The sequence below is a fragment of the Beta vulgaris genome, chromosome 8 (assembly GCF_026745355.1).
Source record: "Beta vulgaris subsp. vulgaris cultivar EL10 chromosome 8, EL10.2, whole genome shotgun sequence".
Classification (NCBI taxonomy): domain Eukaryota; kingdom Viridiplantae; phylum Streptophyta; class Magnoliopsida; order Caryophyllales; family Amaranthaceae; genus Beta; species Beta vulgaris.
In genome coordinates this window covers 60,755,429-60,764,762 of record NC_079209.1, presented here as the reverse complement: position 1 = coordinate 60,764,762, position 9,334 = coordinate 60,755,429, and positions in this window count along the sequence as shown.

The following is a 9,334-nucleotide window of genomic DNA, read 5'->3' as shown; positions in this document are numbered from 1 at the left end:
AGGTGAATATTCTTTTTGATGTATCGAACGCCGTTATATAATGTAAAATAAAAAACAATTAGTTCCCATAGAGGCCATCGGAAGGTACACTCGTGCCTTAAAAGAGGCATCCAATGCCCGTCCAAATGCCTTTCAGAACCTAGCGAGGGTGATGCCAAGTGAGCTAAGGGAATGCACAAGTGAGTAACGAAGGAAAATTCGAGGTACCCAGAGAATCTTTAGGCACCCTGAGGGTCCTAGGAAAGTTCAAACAAAAAAAGTCGTTAGCCTAGAGAAGTCGAAAATAGCCTGAAAACAGGCAAAATGTAAATTATAGTCCACAACTCCAATCGCCCACAAGGATGGGGACCAGGTGCCCAAGGGGTGCACTCTTGGGCCATGCGAGTCCCTTGGAAGGCACAATACTGTCTTGGAAAGAGCATGCAATTCCACCTAGATGCCTTCATAGCCTAGCAAGGGCGGTACTAAGCGACTCGAAGGTAGAAAAAAAAGAGGTAATGAAAGAAGGTCCAACGCACCTTAAGGAATCCTTAGCCACCCCGAGGCCCCTCCAAAGTTTAAAGACGAAAAAAGTCGGTGCGCCGGAGACTTAGAAAAAAAGTCCACGACTCCGATGGGCTGCATCAGTGCCATGGGAGACCCTTGGAAGGCAGACTTGTGGCTTCGAATGGGCATGCAATGTTATCTCGAGGCCCTTCAAATCCTAGCAAGGGAGATGCCAAGCGAGCCAAGGGAATGCAAAATTGGGAATCAAAAAACTGCACAGGCACCTAGGGCATCCTTAGGCACCCGAAGGCCCGGGAAGAAAATAGTCGCCGGGCCTTGAGAATTCAAAGATTCGCTAGAAAACGGCTAAAAGTCTTTACTATATAGTTAAAGACTCCGGAAAATCACAGGGATTGGTGCTCAATAGTTACCCCCAGAGCCATGGGAGGCATTTGGAAGGTACAATCGTGCCTTGGAAGGGGAAATGATGCCGTCTAGAAGCCCCTCGAACCCCTGCGAGGGACGTGCGAAACGAGCCAAGGGAAGATAAAAGAGGGTAAAGAAGGTTAGTACGATTCAAAGCTGTGGGAGTCCTTAATATACCATCCCATGTCCCCTCGAGGCATCCGACGATAATCGATGCACGGGTCCCGTGGTCGTCTAAAAGCATGACTTATAGCCTTCAATTTTGACCGTTTTAGGGCTCCTTTAGGCTCGGTCATATTTTTTATCGTAAACCTTCCTATTTATGATTTTGTGGTGCGGAATGACTTATAATGCATCATGGGTGCTTTGCACCATCTAAATTGCCCTAGAATGCCATCAAATCACCCATTTATGATTTTGTGGTGCAACCACGGAATGACCTCGAAGCGGTCTTAAAAGTTCTTCTTATGCCAGTTCGAAGCCGTGGGAGTCCTTAATATACCATCAAATGACCTTTCGAGGCATCCCACGATATTCGGTGCACGGGTCACGGGGACGTCTAAAAACGACCTTCAATTTTGACCGTTTTAGAGCACCTCCGGCCCGATCATTATTTTCACCAAAAGCCTTCCTAAGGGTTGCGGCACAACTTATTATGCATCCCGCGTGCTTTGCACCAAACGACCCATTTAATATTTTGTCTTACAACCACGGAATGAACCCGAAACAGTCGTAAAAGATGTTCTTATGTCCCTTCAAAGCCTTGGGAGTCCTTAATAAATCATCCCATGTCCCTCGGGGCATCCCACGACATTCGATGCACGAGTCCCGTGGACGTCTAAAAGCGTGAGTTATAGCTTTCAATTTTGACTGTTTTAGGGCTCCTCCAGGCCCGGTCATATTTTTCACCCAAAAATTCTTACGTGTTGCGACATGATTTATAATGCATCCTGGCTGCTTCACACTATCTGAATTACCCCAAAATGCCATAAAAACACCCATTTATGATTTTGTGGTGCAGCCACAAAATGGCCCCGAACCGGTCGTAAAAGCTGTTGTTATGCCCGCTCAAAGCCATGAGAGACCTTAATATACGATCCTATGCCCTTCAAGGCAACCCACGACATTCGGTGCACGAGTCCCATGGACGTCTAAAAAGTGAGTTCAAGCCTTCAATTTTGATCGTTTTAGGGTTCCTCCGGGCCGGACATATTTTCACTCAAAACTTTTACTATGGGGTGCGGCATGACATATGATGCATTATGGGTGCTTCGTACCATTTGAATTGCCTAGAAAGCCACCAAACGACCCATTAATTATTTTGTCATTCACCCACAAAATGACCACCAAAACGGTGGTAAAAGCTGTTATTATTCTCGTTCAAAACTGTGGGAGTCCTTAATATACCATCCCATGTCCCCTCGAGGCATCCCACGACAACCGCTGCACGGGTCCTAATGACGTCAAAAAGCGTGATTTATAGCCTTCAATTTTGACCGTTTTAGGACTCCACCAGGCCCGATCATATTTTTAACCCAAAACTTTCCTATGGGTTGCGGCATGATTTATAATGCATCCTGGCTGGTTCATACCATCTAAGTTACCCCAGAATACCGTAAAACCACCCATTGAAGATTTTGTGGTGCAACCACAAAATAGCCCCGAACCAGTCGTAAAAGCTGCTATTGTTCCCATTCAAAGCTGTGTGAGTCCTTATAAACCATCCCATGTCCCTCGAGGCAACCCTGGACTTTCCGAGAACGAGTCCCGTGAACGTCGAAAAGCGTGACTTATAGTCTTCAATTTTGACCGTTTTAGTCTCCTCCGGGCCCGATCATAGTTTTCGCCCAAAACCTGCCTATGGTGTGCGGCACGTCTTATAATGCATCCCGGCCTGTTCACACTATCTGAAATTCCCCAGAATGCCATCAAACCACCCATTTATCATTTGGTCGTGCAACCACGGAATGACCCCGAAACGGTCGTAAAAGCTGTTCTTGTGCCATTTCAAAGCCGTGAAAATCCTTAATAAACCATCCCATGCCCCCTCGAGGCATCCCACGATATTCGGTGCACGGGTCCTGTAAACGGCTAAAAACGTGAGTTATAGCCTTCAATTTTGACCGTTTTAGAGCTTCTCCGGGCCCGGACATATTTTCACCCAAAACTTTCCTATGGGGTGCGGCATGACATATAATGCATTCCGGGTGTTTCGTACCATTTGAATTGCCTAGAATGCTACCAAACAACCCATTAATTATTTTGTCATGCAGCCACGGAATGACCCCCAAAACGGTCGTAAAAGTTGTTCTTATTCCCGTTCAAAGCTCTGGGAGTCCTTAATATACCATTCCATGTCCCCTCGAGGCATCCCACGACATTTGGTGTATGGTTCCCGTGGACGTATAGCCTTCAATTTAGACCGTTTTAGGGTCCCTCCGGGCCCGATCATATTTTTCTTCCAAAACCTTCATTTGGGTTGCGGCACGATGTATAGTGCATCCCGGGTGCTTCGTAACATCTAAATTGTCTCAGAATGCCACCAAACGACCCATTTATGATTTTGTGAACAGTAACGGAATGACCCTGAAACGGTCGTAAAAGCTGTTCTTATTCCCGTTCAAAGCTGTGGGAGTCCTTAATATACCATCCCATCTCCCCTCGAGCCATCCCACGACAACCGGTCCACGGGTCCCGAGGACGTCTAAAAGCGTGAGTTATAGCCTTCAGTTTGACCGTTTTATGACTCCTCTGGGCCCGGTCATATTTTTAACCTAAAACTTTCCTATGGGTTGCGGCATGATTTATAATGCATCCTGGCTGGTTCGTACCATCTAAATTGCCCCAGAATGCCATAAAACGACCCATTTAGTGGTGCAACCACTTAATGGCCCCGAACCGGTCGTAAAAGCTGCTATTATGCCCGTTCAAAGCCGTGTGAGTCCTTAGTAAACCATCCCATGTCCCCTCAAGGCAACCCTCGACTTTTCGTGAACGAGTCCCGTGGACGTCGAAAAGCGTGACTTATAACCTTCAATTTTGACCGTTTTAGACTCCTCCGAGCCCGGTCATAGTTTTGGCCCAAAACCTGCCTATGGTGTGCGGCACGTCTTATAATGCATCCCGGCCTGTTCACACTATCTGAATTGCCCCAGAATGCCATCAAACCACCTATTTATGATTTGGTCGTGCAACCACGGAATGACCCCGAAACGGTCGTAAAAGCTGTTCTTGTGCCATTTCAAAGCCGTGGAAATCCTTAATAAACCATTCCATGCCCTCTCGAGGCATCCCACGATATTCGGTGCCCGGCTCCCGTAAGCGTCTAAAAACGTGAGTTATAGCCTTCAATTTTGACCGTTTTAGGGCTTCTCCGGGCCCGGGCATATTTTCACCCAAAACTTACCTATGGGGTGGGCATGACATATAATGCATTCCGGGTGTTTCGTACCATTTGAATTGCCTAGAATGCCACCAAACGACCCATTAATTATTTTGTCATGCAGCCACGAAATGACCCCCAAAACGGTCGTAAAAGTTGTTCTTATTCCCGTTCAAAGCTCTGGTAGTCCTTAATATACCATTCCATGTCCCCTCGAGGCATCCCACGACATTTGGTGCACGGTTCCCATGGACGTCTAAAAGCGTGAGTTATAGCCTTCAATTTAGACCGTTTTAGAGTCCCTCCGAGATCGATCATATTTTTCTTCCAAAACCTTCATTTGGGTTGCGGCACGACGTATAGTGCATCCCGGGTGCTTCGTAACATCTAAATTGCCCCAGACTGCCACCAAACGACCCATTTATGATTTTGTGGTGCAGCCACGGAATGATCCCGAAACGGTCGTAGAAGCTGTTCTTAATCCCTTTCAAAGTTGTGGGAGTCCTTAATATACCATCCCATATCCCCTCGAGTCATCCCACGATATTTGGTGCACGGGTCCCGTAGACGTCTAAAAGTGTGAGTTATAACCTTCAATTTTGACTGTTTTAGGGTCCCTCCGGGCCCGATCATATTTTTCACCCAAAACCTTCATATGCGTTGCGGCACGACGTATAATGCATCCCGGGTGCTTCGTAACATCCAAATTGCCCCAGAATGCCACCAAACGACCCATTTATGATTTTGTGGTGCAGTAACGGAATGACCCCGAAATGGTCGTAAAAGTTGTTCTTATTTACGTTCAAAGCTGTGGGAGTCCTTAATGTACCATCCCATCTCCTCTCGAGGCATCCTACGACAACCCGTGCACTGCTCCGGAGGACGTCTAAAAGCGTGAGTTATAGCCTTCAATTTGACCGTTTTAGGACTCCTGCGGGCCTGGTCATATTTTTAACCCAAAACTTTCATATGGGTTGTGGCATGATTTAGAATGCATCCTCGCTGCTTCGTACCATCTAAATTGCCCCAGAATGCCATAAAACGACCCATTTATGATTTTGTGGTGCAACCACATAATGACCCCGAACCGGTCGTAAAAGCTGCTATTATGCCCGTTCAAAGCCGTGTGAGTCCTTAGTAAACCATCTCATGTCCCCTCGAGGAAACCCTGGACTTTCCGGGAACGAGTCCCGTGGACGTTGAAAAACGTGACTTGTAGGCTTGTAGCCTTCAATTTTGAGCGTTTTAGACTCCTCCGGGCCCGATCATAGTTTTCGCCCAAAACCTGCCTATGGTGTGCGGCACGTCTTATAATGCATCCCGGCCTGTTCACACTATCTGAAATGCCCCAGAATGCCATCAAACCCCCCATTTATGATTTGGTCGTGCAACCACTGAATGACCCTGAAACGGTGGTAAAAGCTGTTCTTGTGCCATTTCAAAGCCGTGGAAATCCTTAATAAACCATCCCATGCCCCCTCGAGGCATCCCACGATATTCGGTGCACGGGTCCTGTAAACGTCTAAAAACGTGAGTTATAACCTTCAATTTTAACCGTTTTAGAGCTTCTCCGGGCCCGGACATAGTTTCACCCAAAACTTTCCTATGGGGTGCGGCATGACATATAATGCATTCCGGGTATTTCGTACCATTTGAATTGCCTAGAATGCCCCCAAACGACCCATTAATTATTTTGTCATGCAGCCACGGAATGACCCCCAAAACGGTTGTAAAAGCTGTTCTTATTCCCGTTCAAATCTGTGGGAGTCCTTAATATACCATTGCATATCCCCTTGAGGCATCCCACGACATTCGGTGCACGAGTCACGTGGACGTCTAAAAGCGTGAGTAGCCTTCAATTTTGACCGTTTTAGGGTTGTTCCGAGCCCGATCATATTTTTCATCCAAAACCTTCATATGGGTTGCGACACGACGTATAATGCATCCCGGGTGCTTCGTAACATCTAAATTGTCTCAGAATGCCACCAAACGACCCATTTATGATTTTGTGGTGCAGCCACGGTATGATTCCGAAACGGTTGTAAAAGTTGTTCTTATTCCCGTTCAAAGTTGTGGGTGTCCTGAATATATCATCCCATATCTCCTCGAGTCATCCCACGACAACCGGTGCACGGGTCCCGGGGACGTCTAAAAGCGTGAGTTATAGCCTTCAATTTTGAAAGTTTCAGGGTCCCTCCGAGCCCGATCATATTTTTCACCCAAAACATTCATATGGGTTGCGGCACGACGTATAATGCATCTCGGGTGCTCCGTAACATCTAAATTGCCCCATAATACCACTAAACGACCCATTTATGATTTAGTCGTACAACCACGGAATGACCCCGAAACGGTCGTAAATACTGATCTTATGCTCGTTCGAAGCCGTGGGAATCGTTAGTAAACCATCCAATGTCCCCTCGATGAATCCCACGTCATTCGGGTAACGGGTCCCGTGGACGTCTGAAAGCTAAACTTTAGGCTTCAATTTTGACCGTTGTAGGGCTCCTCCGGCCTTGATCTTATTTTTCTTCGAAAATCTTTCTATGGGGTGCGGCACGAGTTATAATGCATCCTAGTTGCTTCGCACTATCTGAATTGTCGCAGAATGCCATCAAACCACCCATTTATGATTTTGTGGTGCAGCCACGGAATGGCTCCGATATGGGCGTAAAAGCTGTTATTATTCTCGATCAAAGCAGTGGGAGTCCTTAATATACCATCCCATGTCCCCTCGAGGCATCCCACAATATTCCGTGCACGGGTTCAAGGGACGTCTAAAAGCGTGACTTATAGCATTCAGTTTTGACCGTTTTAGGGCTCCTCCAGGCCCTGGAATATTTTGGACCCAAAACCTTGCTATGGGTTGCGGCACGACTTTTAATGCATTCCGGGTGCTTAGTACCATCTTAATTTCCCCAGAATGCCACTAAATGACCCATTTATTATTTTGTCGTGCAGCCACGGAATGACCCCGAAACGATCGTAAAAGCTGTTATTATACCCGTTAAAGCCGTGGGAGTCCTTAATTTACCATCCCATGTTCCCTTGATACATCCCACGACATTTGGATCACGGATCTCGTGGACGTCTAAAAGCGTGACTTAGCCTTCAATTTTGATTGTTTAAGGGCTCCTTCTGACCCGGTCTTATTTTTCGCCGAAAATCCTCCTACGGGTTGCGGCACGACTTATAATGCATCCCGGTTGCTTAGTACCATCTGAATTGCCGCACAATGCCACCAAACGACCCATTTTTTATTTTGTCGTGCAGCCACGGAATGACCCCGAATGGTCGTAAAAGGTGTTCTTATGCGTGTTCAAAGACGTGGGAGTCCTTGATATACCATCCCACGTCCACTCGAGGCATCCCACGACATTCGGTGCACGGGTCCCGTGGACGTCTAAAAGCGCGACTTAGCCTTCAATTTTGATCGTTTTTTTTGCTCCTTCGGGCCCGATCATATTTTTCGCCGAAAACCTTGCTATGGGGTGCGGCACGACTTATAATAAATCTCGGGTGTTTCGCACCATCTGAATTGCCCTTGAACGCCACCATCAAACGCCCATTTATGATTTTGTGGTGTAGCCATGGAATGGCAGCGAAACAGTCGTAGAAGTTGTTCTTATGCCCGTTAAAAGTTGTGGGAGTTTTGAATATAGTATCCCATATCCTCTCAAGCCATCCCACGACATTCAATGCACGGGTCCCATGGACGTCTAAAAGTGTGATTTATAACTTTAAATATTTCCCTTTTATGGCTCCTTTGGGCTCGTTCATATTTATCGCCGAAAACCTTCCTATAGGATGCAACATGATTCATGCTTTTTTCCTGTTTTGCGGGCCATATTTGGACTTCGTAGGGCTGACGTTCCTAAGGTTCCTGACGTTCCTAAGGATGACCCTGAGTTCCTCAGACCTTCCTTCGTTGCCCGCTTTGGCCTTCACATCGCTTTTACCTGTTTTCGGATCATTTTTCGACTTTTCCGCGCTCGACGACTTTTTTCGTCGCAGACGATCCTAGGTTCCCAAGGGTGCCTAAGGATGGCCCCAGTTGCCTCAGACCTTCCTTCATTGCCTACTTTGGCTATCCTATTGGTCACTTGGCACCTCCCTCTCTACTCCGTAGGGCCTCCAGATGGCGTTTTATTCCCCTTCCGAGACACGAGTGTGCCGTCTAAGGGACTACCACATCCGTTGGGTGCATCCCATGAGATCTTGTGCCCGGCCCCGACGGAAGCCAAAATCTGTGGACTATGTAATTTACGCTCTTTCCCTTTTTCGGACCATTTTTCAACTTTTCCAGGCCTGGCGACTTTTTTGATCCCGTACTTTCCTAGAGTTCATGGGGTACATGAGAATGGCTCTGAGTGGCTCGAACCTTCCTTCATTGCCCACTTTGGCCTTCCCATGGCTCGCTTAGCGCCACCTTCGCTCTCTTCTGTAGGGCTTCCGGATGGCGTTTTATGCCCTTTCCAATCCCGACAATGATTTACGTTATGGACCTTACAGGGGGGGGGGGTAAATTTCCTTGGGACCACCTTCATTCGCTCATTATGCCTTAGCTTGCGTTGCACCAGTTCAACTTCACGCCGAAATAGCTCATGAGGCCATCGCATGTCCGTTCAAAGGCACACCGTGCTTGACTGCTTGGTATTGGAGACCGGGGGTAGGTATTGGAGACCGGGGGTAGATATTGGAGTAATATGCAAAGATCATTTGAGCTTTGTCAGACAAGTAGCATGCCAACAACTTAAATTTAAGTGACATTTGAGCATATTGGAAGCAAAGGCCATATTGCTAGACTGCTTTGTCTGGAGATGGCCTTGTAGTGCAATGCAAAAAAGATTCCTTTAGAGAGTGACAGTCTTTATGTGATGGAAAGATAAATGAAAACCAATGTCATGGATCATACTTGGATGTGATTGTGCGTGAGATGCTAAACATTGCAAGTTGTTTGAAAGTGTTATTATCGGTCTCCGTTTATAGGGAGGCTAATGGAGCAGCTCTGCAATAGCCTTAGTCCACTAGATTACTCTA